The following is a 13828-nucleotide window of genomic DNA, read 5'->3' as shown; positions in this document are numbered from 1 at the left end:
AGGGGCACCCTGTGGGCCAAACTGCAAAACTGGGGCATTCCTTCGATGCTCCTGGGTGCTATTGTGGAACTACATACAGATACCTGGGTCCCTATTTAATTAGATGATGGGTGTTCTCTTTGCAGAAAATGTTTTACTAGTCGTGGTTTGAAACAGAGATGCATGCTTGCGCCCCTACTTCTTAATTTGTATATTGCATATTTGTCATTGTCTCTTGATGCTGTTAATTCTCATCCCCCCAAGATTGGTGGTCTCAGGCTTAGCCATTTGCTCTATGCTGACGATCTTGCACTGTTCAGTTACACCAAGATAGGTCTTCAATGACTCCTTAACCAACCTGCATTTTATACTCCTGTGAGTCAATTTGCTTAAAACCAAAGTGGTCTCCTTCGGAAGAAAAAAGCATTTGGGGCTCAGCTGGTATTACAAGAGCAGCAAACATGTTTCAGATCAGTCTTATAAATACTTAGGGGGGGGCATTTTGATTCTAGGGGCAGTTTGTCAATCAAGTGAAGGAGATTGAACTTAAAGCTGTGGCATTGCAGGTGGCCTTTTCTAAATTAGTTAACATTTTAAAGGGGCCAAATCTTCTCCCTCTGATGGAAGTCATGAGAGCAAAGATCATTCCCTCATTTTCATTTTCTTATAATCAGGAAATCCTGCTGGGTAAATGCTCTTGTTTATTAAACAGGCTGGTCAATAAGATCTATAAGACAGTTTTCCACGTACCGCAACTTGCTTCCCCTGCACAGGTGTGGTTGGAATTTGGGCTTTTGGACCAGCAGGTAGTTGGTGCTGGTGCCTTCCTGAAGCATTGTCATAAGCTGTGTCGAGCCAAGGAATGTAGCCTGGAGGCAGTTTTGTGGCAGGAAATCAGTGCGTTGAAAACAAAGGGGTCTCATTTTTACTTTCTGGCAATTGGAATCCAATGCCATCCTGGGTCAGCAACCCTCCCCAGTCCTTGTTCAAACTGGGGAACAAACAGTTACACTTGTATCACTCAGATCGTTCCCTCTTTGCTAAACGTAAGCATGCCTAGTTGGTAATTAACTCCTTCAAGCCAATTACTCCATCAAGTTATTCCTCCTGCTTCTACAGGTTTCGTTTGAAAGAGGCCTTTATGGCCCTAAGGATGGGCAATTGTTTAAAAAAAAAAAATATTTAGCCCTATGGCTGTTAACTCCAGGAGACAGGGTGATGTGAATGGGCTGTGGTAACGCAGAAGAAACAACTGAACATGAGGTTTGTTTGTGTCCAGCGTTACTTAAAGAACGCAGATCACTGCTTCGATGTAAGTGGAAGGAATTGGGGATTCGCGCCTGTTGACCGGCCATTATTAAGTCCTTAGATTCTACGAATTTAATGTTGAATGTGTTACCGACCAATTTTATTAAAATCACCCAAATCAGATTCAAGGGCACTGCGAGCAGTGGATAATTATGTTTGGAATTTGTTCCCGCTCTTGCCTCTTTGGCTTGTATTAATTTGTTACGGGCTGAGTTTAAATGTTGCACCTTGGGCTGGGATCCTCATTGGTATCTAACTTAATGATTATTTAATGCACTACGCACTTTAGGGCTTTGAGCACTGTGAGCCCCTCTGTTTATTATGCATTATGTGGGGTTCTGGGCTGTGGTGGTTCAGCCTTATTTTTAGTTGAAAGTTTTATATTAATATGTATTAATGTTTCTTACTGTGGTATGTGTATTTAAATCACAGAGGGGGTCATTCCGACCCCCCGCCCGCCAGGCGGAAACCGCCCAAACACCGCCCCGCAGTCAGATGACCACGGGGGACATTCTGACTTTCCCGCTGGGCCGGCGGGCGATCTGCAAAAGATCGCCCGCCGGCCCAGCGGGAAAGCCCCAGCAAAGATGAAGCCGGCTCCCAATGGAGCAGGCGGATTTGCTGCGGTGCGACGGGTGCAGTGGCACCCGTCGTGATTTTCAGTGTCTGCCAAGCAGACACTGAAAATCTTTATGGGGCCCTGTTAGGGGGCCCCTGCACTGCCCATGCCAGTGGCATGGGCAGTGCAGGGGCCCCCAGGGGCCCCACGACACCCGTTCCCGCCAGCCTCTTCCTGGCGGTGTAAACCGCCAGGAACAGGCTGGCGGGAAGGGGGTCGGAATCCCCATTGCGGTGCTGCTTGCAGCGCCGCCATGGAGGATTCCTTTGGCCAGGGGAAAACCGGCGGGAAACCGCCGGTTCCCTTTTTCTGACCGCGGCTTTACCGCTGCGGTCTGAATTGGCCAGGAAGCACCGCCAGCCTGTTGGCGGTGCTTCCACGGTCCCCGGCCCTGGCGGTCATGGACCGCCAGGGTCGGAATGACCCCCAGAGTGTTTTAAGCATGTATTTAATATTTGATTGTAAATGTTTTACTGATTGTTCACTTCCTTGTTTTTAATTGTATTGAATTTTATTACCTGTACAATAAACTACTACTCACCCTCATTACACTCAAAAGGCACAGGAGTATCAAATATCATTGAGTTTTATTATTAGATATTATGTTAAAAAAAACTCAATGGTGCTTAATATAGCCACCTCAGAAGGGAAAATGGTAAGTCACATCACTGTTCGGATTTCAACATGTAACACATTTTTGCAGAATCATGCCATTAGCTTAGTAACTCATTTTCCTATCTAATAGCAGTAGTTAGTGACAGAAAATGTCAAGGGTATCTACAAGATCTAAAGAAAGAAAAACTGAATGGGCATTACTGCCCAATTTAATGGCAGCAATTTAATCAACTTTAGTTGGTTAAGGATATATTTTCCTTTTGAAGACTTGAACTGTTTGTCACTACCAGGTTACAGAGACATCTATGCAGAAAACGATTGAACTCGTTAGACCATCTTTTCTTACAGGAGTTTAAGGAGGAAAAGGGAAGGCATTAACATCAATCGTGCAGCATATGTTACACATTCAATATTGCCTTATTTTTGTTAATAGATATTTAGTACCTAATTCAACATAATTTGTTTTATGAGTATAGATACACGAAACCCTGCTTTTCCTCTGCCATACTCTGACCTGAACGTCCAAATGAAAGGCTTATGCCCAGCTTTCCAATGACATCGAACCAAGGGTCGCTCAGGCAATCCTTTACTTCTATTTATACTGGCTACCGGTGCTTAGTTTTCATGTGTGCTCTGGCATTGCACTCATCCATACTTAGTAGTCTTCTATCCAGCATTGCCTTATCTGGATAAGCATTACAAATGCTGTGGAACAATGCTTTTTTCTTGGTTTTCATATTCTCGGCCTCGTCCCTAATCACTTTTTTGTCTACTTATTTCTCCTCTTATGCTGAAATGGTTTCCTTTTATGATTATTATGTCTACAAATTAATTTCCCAAATCCTGACATCCTGAACTTTCTCTGTGTATCTAGAATCTGAACATTTATCTCAAACTCCTGGCGAATTCCACAAAACACTGGAAAATGACAGGTTGCATACTTGAATTTAAATCAACGATGTGCCATGGCATGTTGAAGGTTTATTCAAATCCCAATATATAGTCAAAGTGATAGCGTTCTGCCACACATAGAGCTAGATATTTGCATTGCTTACCGTTATACTGTACTTCAAAGCATGAACTAGGTTGCTCATCCAATGTCATTGACAACTACTGTGTGATTTGACTACATCTAGTAACTCCGATGCACTCCAGTTCCACAAATATGCGACAAAACATAGTTATCGTGCTTAAGGTCCTGAATACTTTAAAACCATAGCTCTGCTTTTCTTTCATGAAAAAACAAAGCTTCTTCATTATGTGTGGTGACTCAAACGCTGCAAGTGAAACAGACTACTGGTGAAGGAGGCAATTTTACAGCAACATGTAGCAATGTGCTTGATTGGAACACTCACTAGGGCATTCAAGGTTCCACAGTTTGAGCTCAAACTCCACTGTTGGTTACCCCTGTTTACTTGGGAACCACTCTAGGATAGTTTCACATTCAAAACATGGACGAAGGTCGGCATAAAGGCTACTCAATAGCAGTACTGACAGGATGAAAAAACAGCCTTACCTTAGATCAACAAAATCAACAGAGAAATGTTTCCTGCTTTCTGCAGCAAGAATAAATGCTGGAGAAGGGTATCACCCTCTTGGGCAAATGAATTAATTAGAGATGACCATTAAGCCCGGCACTTGTCTATGGTTCAGTGTAAATCCATGATCTGTAAAAGAAGCACACTAAAGATCTGCCTCTTAAATGGAGCATTTCACATTCAAGTGGGGACTAACTTGTTTTCCTTCAGTTCCTACACACCATGACCAAATGATTTGTAGGAAACTTAAAAAAAGTTTGTTTCCAGTGCAATTAATGAGAGGACATTAAGAAAGAAAGGTTTGCGAGAGAACAGTTGAACCATAAACCTGATGAGAGGTCGGGAAACATCTCCCTGCCTAAGCTTTTGACATAGCTGATTGGATTCACGTTCGAGAAAATGCGATCCACAGTGTTTTGTTAAGAAACTTTTTTTTTCTTCCAGTTCTGAATGCTGCAAAAATGCCAGTTTTCCACCTTAAAGTAAATTCAAATGATAATTAAAATGCATTTTTATTATGCTGATGAGAGACACATGCCTATGAAATAACAGTATTGTTTGATTGTTCGTTCCCTCTATCTACTTTGTAGAAAAAAAAAGATGCAGTAGTCCAAAGAGTTTGAGTGTACCACAGCGGTGCTAAAGCCTGCTGTTACTGACTACCGAGGCTAGATGAGTTCGGGCCTCATTTAGAAGCCCTTTGCATCACTGAAGTGTCATTTATTTTTGATGCATTGATGGTGCTAGCAGTACACTACACTGCCCCATATTTACAAATTGACGCATTGTGCCCAATGTGTCATTTTGTAAAGCCCTGTGTCACATTATATCTGCACCATGTATAATGTATGCAGGGTAGACATTCCCACAGGAAAAGGCACGAACTGGTGCAATGAAATTTACAACATTTCACTGCGTCATTCTACTCAGAGCAGGCGTAAAATTGATGCAGGGCTTTTTCCTAGGGGAAACTTCTTGCATTGCTGGAGTTGCTTCAGTTTAACAATGCTACTCTAGCAATGTGTGAGTTTGGCATCAACAGATGACTCAGAATTTCTGACACCTCTCTGAAAACGTGCACCATGGAGCTCTGTATTGTAAATACAGAGCATCCATGGCATCAGGAGGGGATGTACGGAAAGCACAAGAAATCTGATGCATCAATGGCGATACGTCAGATTCTTGTCAATGAGGCTCTTAATTCCAACGCATGCCTCTGCCAATATTTTGCCTTTCCCACAATCTAGGTTCATTTTCATGCCTGCTTCCCATGTTTGTCACTGTTTGCCTACTTTCGCTTTCTCCTCCTTTCTGCTTTTCTGATTTCACTCCTTTGCTCTAGGTCAAAGTTTAATGAGGAAAAATAAGTAATGGTCTCCATAAATAAGATATGATGCACACCACCTGTAACAAGTGGCAAGCACTAATCACTGCTATTCCCCAATTGTAGGCAGAACTTAAATACTTGCCTCATTAATTTGCTGAACAATAATAAAAGATGGAGTAGAATATTTCATAGAATTAGGCCAAGAGATATTTAATTTCTCAATATGCTGGCCCAAAGCTACCTTGTTGAGCGAACCTAAGGCACATAAACTGAGAAATTCAATGCGGGATGAAGGCATTAGAGTCAGAATGCAGTAGAAAGGTTGGAACTGTATGATTTAACCACTTCAAAGTTTCAAAACAGCATGGCACAACGGTGTGTTGACCAAGAAGAAGCTTAGGTGTACAGAGAAAGGTTTCAGGGCCTGATTTAAATCCTGACAGTATTACCGCCAATCTGCCACAGAGGGGGTCCAAGTACTCTTTTAACCTGATGGCAGGCCACCTGACATATTTAGATCTATGTCTAGTCAGCCGCCATCAGCATTGACGGAGTGTGCTCCGTCGTGCCAACTGTAACCCATAGCCGACGCAGCGGACTTCAATGCTGGTGATGAGCACTTCATCGTTGTCCTGACAGTATGATCCCACCAACCATATTTAGATAACACAGTCATGTTGGTGGTGTATCAGTAGCGGGCTCATGACAGTGGGAGCACATTGGGAACCTGTTTAGTGTTAGTGTTGTACTATGGCAATGGATACTGGTTGAATGCTAGCAGCTAACACCTGGTGTATATTGGACAATTGTGAACACTTTTGAAACATTCTATAAAGCACACTCCATTTCAGATCATGATCCTTTGCCATTCCACTGCTGACAACCAATCTGAGGACGCCCTTGCCACTGAACAGCAAGTTTATTTTCTTTCTTAATATTCCCTCTCTTTTTTCACTTTTACTTTTTTCATTAGTTTTCAAATTTCTTTAAGGGCACCAGTACATATATATTTTTTGCCACTATGGCAGGGAGGAGGAACGGAGAACTGTCCGTCATGGTGCATGAAATTATTAGAGTAGAGCCACAATTGTTTGGCGCACAACTACAGAAATATCATATCTCAGAAAAGGGAAATGTGGTCCCGAACAGAGTGAATTCTGTAGCTAAATATCTGCGCATACAGGAGGAAATTAGGAAGAGGTGAAATGACCTGTGTAGGAAAGTGCATTCGCTGGCATCCAAGTGTCACCTGGAGGCCCAGAGGACTGGTGGTCGTTCCACCAGCCCCTCTTACAACTCTTTCCTTTGGAGAAGGTCTTGCAGATCCTACATCCTGAAAGCTTGACTGGAATCCCTGGTGAATTAGAGGCTGGGAAGTTGCACTTAACAATGTCTCAACAATCACAAATGGAGATTTTGCCCTTAAGTTAGATGTTTAGAATTTTTCACCACCCTACAAAAAACATATATATCTAAACTAGAGTCCGCAAACTATCTTTTCATACCTATTACTAACATCATGGTTGTATCTCTCTTTCTAACAATGAGCAATATGTTTTGTTAGATTGTATGTTCTTTCCCATGGATCATCCCTCAAATATGCCTAGGCCCTTGCTTTCTTTCAATGTATGTTGGTCAATATATCTGTTATTCTCTAAAAACAAGTCCAAAACTCCATCCATTTGCACTTGAAGGTATAGTGCTTCTAATTGGTATTTTCACCTATTCACATCATACCCATATGTGTGTACATGTTGTAAATCTATGTTTATCTCCAGTATAGTAATTGAAATAGGTATGTGTAACTCACATTTTAACAAGTATTGCCAATGGTGTTAACAGATGGCAACAACTCCCATGAGTCCCCATTTTTGTATCTGCAAAACAATAGCAATATAATGTTGCACTATCTCCCTTTACTTCCATAGATACACACACTTATCCAAAGTCACCATGTCATGCTATGTATTAAAATGTCAGTTGGTGTGTTGATCAAGCATGTTGACACCTTCATATAACTACATTGAATTGATGTAATTGCGCATATGTCGTAGTCTGTTAAATCCAAGATTTGCTGCCAAGTTATGTGGTATGCTGAGTAGAAGTAGTGTCAATTCACAAGTTACTTTGCAATGTCCACATGATGATCAATGTCATTTTTTCCATTCCGTTATAATACAGATTGTATAATTTGTTTAACCTGCTAGGCCTTTGGAATCGTTTAGTACACACAGCTCTTCACTACTGTGTTGGGTTGAATGTCTGGTACATGTAATGTACACTTCATAAATAACATTTTGCATTTCAGGACAACTCTTCAACATCATTATTGGAGTTTGCATCTGTGTTAATCAGCCTACATGTGTAAAATAATTAAAGTCGCCTCATTTTTCTATTGATCTGAACTTTCAGCCCTTTCAAGTCCAACACCCAGGGCAACTGCAACAAAGTCAGATACTGAAGATGCTTCCACTTCAGACTAGGATCAAGCCTTCAATGATGACTCCACTCCTGCAACTCCAGATGAGCGGGAGTTGCCTGGTCCATCTGTTCTGTTTGGACTGACGGCTCCGGTGAGTCTCACTCAGCCCGCACCTACACCCCTAACCAAGGTGCAACCACATCTCAGCCTCAGGATATTTCCATTTTCTGTATTCAGAGAAATTTTGCACCAATATTGTGCTGCCCAGTCGTGGCTACTGTTGAGACAACACCAACACTGCCTCCAGTTATGCCAGGACCAAGTGGGATGGGGCACACTGCCTCTAGGGCACATGGTAGAGGACGGAAGGGGTAGTGGGAGGGAAGCTTGGGGCCAGTATAGTGAGGCCATTAGCATCATTTTAACCCATACCACCATTGACTGAGTCTCGGGAGAACTACAACAGTTTCAGGACATGATGGTCAAGATCATATCCGAGCTCTAGGGCATAAAGCAGGTGCAGAGGGAGCTCATATTGGAAATCTAGAATCACAACAACAAAAAGAGCTCCCTGACTGGGGTGCTTTTCAATATATACCATCATATGTGCAAGACTTTTCCAGTACCATCCACCCTTGTCTATGGTCCTTCTACTTCTTGACAAAAACACCTCCATTAGCCCCACAGACAGGGAGGCCCTGCCACAACAGGTGACTGCTCCATTCACCCCAGTACCTGCACCTGTTCCAATGTGAAGGGAGATCACTATGCCATGGTTGACATATGCATGTGGTTAGAGAAAGTTGAGCAGCACATACTGCCTTGGTTGCCACATCCAGCAGAAAAAAAGGTCTGATACAATCTCAATAACTTCCATTCAATCATTGTGCTAGTTGTCTCTGTACAAGATCTGTACACCCAAAGAAAGTGTCTGTCCCTGGATCAACCCATGTTCCCTTTGTACTTTCAAACAGCAACATTTAACTGCAAATATCACAACTTTGAAATGTCCAAATGAAGATGACATGTTGAAGGATCCTAAAACAGAATAACAAGGGAATGTTAATGGTTTCACCGAAGAAATTAGTCTCAAATGATCATATAGGCGGATACATATACTTAACAAAGGCAAAGGAAATCTGTTAATAAACACATAGGGCCTGATTACGATTCCGGCGGGCGGCGGAGGCCGCCCGCCAGAATTCCGCCCTCCATAATACCGCTCCGCGGTCAGAAGACCGCGGAGGGTATTATGAGTTTTTCCCTGGGCTGGCGGGCGGTCTACAAAAGACCGCCCGCCAGCCCAGGGAAAAACTCCCTTCCCACGAGGATGCCGGCTCGTAATAGAGCCGGCGGAGTGGGAAGGTGCGACGGGTGCTGTTGCACCCGTCGCGTATTTCACTGTCTGCAAGGCAGACAGTGAAATACATTTTGGGGCCCTCTTACGGGGGCCCCTGCAGTGCCCATGCCGTTGGCATGGGCACTGCAGGGGCCCCCAGGGGCCCCGCGACTCCCCCTCCCGCCATCCGGTTCCCGGCGGGAGAACCGCCAGGAACTGGATGGCGGGAGGGGGAGGGGGAGTCGGAATCCCCAAGCCGGCGCAGCAAGCTGCGCCGGCTTGGAGGATTCCTTGGGGGCAGCGGGAAACCGGCGGGAGACCGCCGGTTTCCCTTCTCTGACCGCGGCTAAGCCGCCGCGGTCAGAATGCCCCGCGGGGCACCGCCGGCCTGTCGGCGGTGCCACCGCGTCCCGCGGCCCTGGCGGAAGTAATCCGCCAGGGTCGTAATGACCACCATAGTAGTCAATGTACGGAAACCTTGATCAATAAACATCTTTGCCTTTAACTTTCCTGAACTGACTATTCCTACTGCATTTCTATCACAGACTGATATGTTCAGTATGTCACAAGTTGTTCTGACATTAGATGTTACAATATATAAAGATACACTTATACCCATGTGAAAAGTGGTCAATGGCATCTTGACGTAGGTAATTTCCTTCATCTTCACCACTATCATCTGTATTGGGCCTTTTGTCATCCTTACCCAGTGGCTATTCAGGGTCTCCATCCTCTACAAAGATTGGGATGTTCCTTGCAGTGAGATGTTGTGCAGCATGCAGCAGGCAACCGTGATTCGGAACACCTTATCAGGTGAGTAGAGGAGGGCTCCACTGATCTTGTCCAGACACTGAACCCTAGCCTTTAGGAGCGAAAAATCCCACTCCACCTGCCTTCATGTTCTTCCATGTACCTCATTGAAGCAGACTTCCCCCGGTGTTGTTGGATTCCTCTGCAGTGCCAACAATCATGGTAAGTTAGGATATGCAGAGTCTCCTACATGGACGCAATAAAGTGTTGGATCAAAATCAAATCAATCCATTGTACATTCCTAAACTATGATTAAAGCAAATGATCCTCAAGTCACATTGTACTTTCCAACAAGTCAGGCCTTCTCAGGTCCAAGGTGTGATATTTGCAGGTTTATGGTGCTGGTTTGTAGTACAAAGGCATTGTATTGACCCAGGAAAGCGGGCACACATACTTGAGATGTATAAATAAGGTAAGCAGACAACTTGCACATTGATGGAATAGAAGTTCTTCTGATTGTGGTAAACCTGTTCCCTGGCATGTGATTGCACCAAGGCAATATGTGTGCAATCAATTGTTCCATCCACATATGTTAGGCCACACAAACTATGAATTTCTCTCTTCACATTGGTTAAATCATGAGCTCTTGAAAACTGGATGAAACTGTTGATGTGTCATATGATTGAAGCAAATACTTCTTGTAGCACACCAGTGAAAGCTGGCTGTGACATGCCTCTAGATACAGTGTTTTGAAAAGATCCAGTGGCCAAAAAATGAAGAACTACAATGAGTTTAACTATTGGTGTTACTATTATTGTATTCAGATTGTGTGGCTCCAGCTAGTGACACAAATCCAGTATAGTTTGCCTATTTAATCTGAACTTTTTTATTATGTCTCTTTCCTCCATGCTGACTAAGGAACCGCCTTGTTCTACCCATCATGGGTTCATATGTCTGCATGTAAGGAAAACTGTTTTCACTTTAAATTCTCACACAAGACTTTCACAATCAACACACATCTTATGTCTTGGTTAGATTAGTGATTTTAGTGTGTCATATATATTCCCATAATTTAAAAATATTTTTGCTACTTCAAATCAATTTATTTTTACGTCTAGCATTTTTTTACAAATAATGTGTAAATAATTCATTTTAAATGTATTATTTGCATATTATTTTTATGTTTATCTATTTTATTTTTTACAATTACTGCAACAGAAGTATAACATACACCACAAAACTATCAGTGACACACATAGTAATGCTTCACTTTGTTATGTGTCATATTTTGGTAAAAACAATATTGTACATATATGAGATATGTATACAAAGTGGCTGCTATTTTGAACGCTGGTGGTGCACAAACAATATAAAAATACACATCTTCACATCCTAAAATGGTGGGTGCCTGAACTTGCCACCAGGACATTGTCTATCTGACAGTCATCAGCAGAACTTAACGGTGTAGTAGGTAGGAACTGTCACGTACTGCGCTGGACTTCTCACCTCTGGATTTCGGATTGGTGAATACACCAAGTCTTCTACAGGTCCTGGATGCTCCCAGATAAGGGCGACCCCTTCTAGTAGCAATGGTGCCGCTTGACAGGCTACGCCAAAGCAGACCGTACCCTCCAGAAGGAGTCCCAGAGGGAAAAAACCCAACCACTGGGGAAAAAACCTCTAACAGGAACTCCAGAAGGAAAACAAGAAAAAACAGGACTTGACAACAGGAAACAAAAATAGGCAATATCCAGGGTACAAGGCAGGAAAAAAGGAACAGGCAAAAATATCCCAAGGCAAAAGCAGGAAAAAAGGAACAGGCAAAAATCTCCCAAGGCAAAAACAGGAACAAAGAACAGGAGCGAACAGCACAACCAGAAGGAAGTGTTTGCAACGCAAGGAGGAACAAGACTGACTGACTTATATACTGAGAAAAGGGAAGTGACACCACAGGAAAGGGAAGTATCACCATCTTGGATTGGGAAAAGCCCATAGACCAGTATAGGAAAAAGGAAGTAGTATAAAAGAAAAACAGAGCATGCTGGGACAAAAACACGAAGAAGACAAGATGGACACAACATGGACAGAGACAGGCAAAAGGCCCAACATAAAACCCTCCACCAACAATAAAAGAAGAAAAAAGGCTACAAGTAAGTGTAGCGCGACCGGGAGCGAAATATATGCTTCCCAGAAAGCTTAGTCAAAAAACGCGGGGAACGGCACTCCGAATATCGGTAACGCATTCCACCCGCGAGGACAGAAAGAGACGCCGCGTCAGAGCGCGGCGTTACAGGAACACATCACAACAGACAGTGCCATAGGCTAATGTGCATGACAACTACGTATGAAAGCCTATGGCTGTGTCCCTCTCTGCCTCAGAAAGTGTATGCTGTGTACTTCGATGCGGCATCTGGAAAAAAGCTCACTTGTCTCCTAACACTGCAGCCAACAACACCTCCTAGACATTTGCTGCTGTTATCAACTTCTGCGAGCCAGGATGCCAGGCAAAGCAGGTGGCAGGGCCCCTGCCTTTTCCCTTGAGAAGTTGGAGCACTTCACCAGGGAGGTCCTGTCCCTGTACGGCCTGCTGCATCGGAACCCAGAGGAACAGGTGCATGTTTGAGTCAGAAATGTTTGTCAAAGTAGCTTGTTCCTCTTTTGCAAACAGGCTAATTTGTCCCGGTTTGTTCATGCATGAAGTGTTGATATTAGAGTCTAGCGAACTGAATGATTTAGCATGGTAAAGAATGTTGTTTGACAATGTTTGAAATGTCTGTACATTGAAAAGAAAAGTCATATGAAAGAATTAGTTGCCTTTACAGTGCATATCACTCACAATTCCAGATTTCATTAGGCAAACTGCAGGCCCCTTCCTTCCAGTGGCTATCAGGCATTGTACCACTAGTTTAAGTTGAAACATGGAGCCCATGTTCAAATTGGAGAAAAGTAAAGTGCAAGAAGAAACTTTAAAGTTATGGAGTTGTCTGATGCTCTTCTGTCAAGTGAATGTACACCCCATAGTTTAGAATAAGAGTATCTGTATGTTTTAAACATATCATGGTGCCACATATGGGGAAATGTATTTATTGTGCTGCCAGTTTAAATGACACAGGATCTCATTGAGCCATACAAGTAATTAACATTACCACACACATACTTGTTCATATATCACCCAAAACCATGCTCTCACTGACACATTATAGCCCTCCCACACTGCTCTCAGTCACTGTATGTGATGCAAACCATAGTATCTGACTCTTAGAGGCTTAGACATGAAGACACTGTAGCTGTGCATGTGTTTATGTCCATATAATGTACAGGAAGTTTGGACTTTAGTAGCTCACAATGAGATGGACTAATCAGGAGTAGGTCTCAATACATGAAAGCTTTCATGGTCCTGGCCTAGATGATGTTTGGGTCTTGGATTGGTAAAATGAGAGACAAAAAAAGTGTTGAGGCAACTCCTGCAAATTAGTGTTTCCTATGAACTTTCAAACGTTTGTGAATATTCTGTACTGACTTTTCTGGGAATGCATGTGAGAGAAGGAAAACATTGTGTTACTGCTCTACAGACAAACAACATCACTCAAAATGTATTTTGATGTTATTTGTTCTCTTCAATACAGGTCAATGCCCATCAGAAGCAGAACTTATGGAAGGCCATCGAAAAGAAGGTGAGGTCCCCGGGGCTCCATAAGTGGCACAGGCTGCATTGCATGAAGAAGTGGAAGGACTTCCGATGCTGGACTAGAAAGTCAGCCAAATTATAGCTCGGCCAGGCCTCCCGACGAGGCAAGTTCATGTGCCGTACCCTGACCCCACCCATGGCCCTCATCCTTGCGGTGGTCTACCTGACGCTTGATGGGCAGTTGAGGGCCCAACAGCATCATCAAGGCAGTGAGTAATTATTTGTAGCCATTCCTGTTGTTTA

General features: G+C 43.2%; 1 long non-coding RNA gene across 1 annotated transcript in view; it reads left to right on the top strand.

Moving 5' to 3' along the window:
- LOC138260764 (uncharacterized) overlaps window positions 1-13585 on the top strand; it is a 118863-nt gene extending 105278 nt beyond the window's left edge. The window contains exon 3 of the long non-coding RNA XR_011198972.1: window positions 13524-13585. This is a non-coding gene — a long non-coding RNA (uncharacterized lncRNA). The remainder of the gene's footprint in view (window positions 1-13523) is intronic.
- Window positions 13586-13828: the final 243 nt, after the last annotated feature.

Source organism: Pleurodeles waltl, chromosome 10, assembly GCF_031143425.1.
Source record: "Pleurodeles waltl isolate 20211129_DDA chromosome 10, aPleWal1.hap1.20221129, whole genome shotgun sequence".
Lineage (NCBI taxonomy): Eukaryota > Metazoa > Chordata > Amphibia > Caudata > Salamandridae > Pleurodeles > Pleurodeles waltl.
Note: the sequence above shows the minus strand (reverse complement) of the source record. Positions and strands in the feature narration are given on the sequence as shown.